Below are 1,187 nucleotides of genomic sequence, written 5' to 3'. Positions count from 1 at the left end.
CTACCCACACATCTACCCACAACATACACACACTATTAATTAAGATAATTCAGCTTAATGTTGAATTAAAAGCAAGCTTACCACCAGGCTTTTGCACTCTTTCAGGCCAGGAGACAGATTCCCAGAATTATACATCAAGGCTGGTTGTGTAATATATAGTAAGATCCTTAAAGGACACCTATGCCTTGATATGGTTTATAATGCATTGTTCATTATTTCTATTTCTAACTTATCTGCAATTTAATGATGGTAAAGTAATTCATATTTACATAGTAGTTCAGATCTTGAGAAGATAAGAGATCCTCAAGAATGGAGATAACACTACTAGTATGTTTCTCCTGGAATATATAGTCACTTTCCTCTCTTACTTTGCTTTGATTTACATAGATATGGATCACCATTCAGTTGCATGATATGAAACTGTACATAATACTGTACATTTGCATACACTCCTCTAAAACTTTGTTTTGCTTTGCTACTCAAGTAAGATGCTATAACTTGAATAACTGGAAATACTACAGTCCATCAGGATTCATCAGGATTCCCTAACATATCTGTAATACACTAAGCAGTTGCTGGCTAGTTGTTACAGCCTTTTCAGATAGAAGATTATTCATGGTATACATGGAAAACCTGCACTACTACTTACTTCTGGCCTCATGAGTTACAGAATCACAGAATTGCAACGGTTGGAAGTGACCTCTAGAGATCATCGGGTCCAACCCCTCTGCCAAAGCAGGTTCTTTAAAGCAGGTTGCCCAGGTAGGCGTCCAGATGGGTCTTGAGTATCTCCAGAGAAAGAGACTCCACAACCTTCCTGGACAGCCTGTTCCAGTGCTCTGTCCCCCTGACTGTGAAGAAGTTACATTGCATGTTGTTGCGGAAATTCCTGTGATCCATTTCGTGGCCTTTGCTCCTTGTCCTGTCCTCACAAACCACTGAGAAGAGGTTGGCCAAATCCCTCTGTCTCCCACATTTAAGGTATTTATAAATATTGATAAGATCCCCCCTCAGTCTTCTTTTCTCAAGGCTGAAGAGAGCCAGGTATCCCAGCCTTTCCTCATAGGGGAGATGCTTCAGGCCCTGTATCATCTTTGTGGCCCTGTATCATCTTTGTGGCCAGGAGATGCCTGTCTTTTTGTACTGGGGAGCCCAGAACTGGACACGCTACTCCAGGTGAGGCCTGA

The sequence above is a fragment of the Oxyura jamaicensis genome, chromosome 1 (assembly GCF_011077185.1).
Source record: "Oxyura jamaicensis isolate SHBP4307 breed ruddy duck chromosome 1, BPBGC_Ojam_1.0, whole genome shotgun sequence".
In the NCBI taxonomy this organism is placed as follows: domain Eukaryota; kingdom Metazoa; phylum Chordata; class Aves; order Anseriformes; family Anatidae; genus Oxyura; species Oxyura jamaicensis.
Note: the sequence above shows the minus strand (reverse complement) of the source record.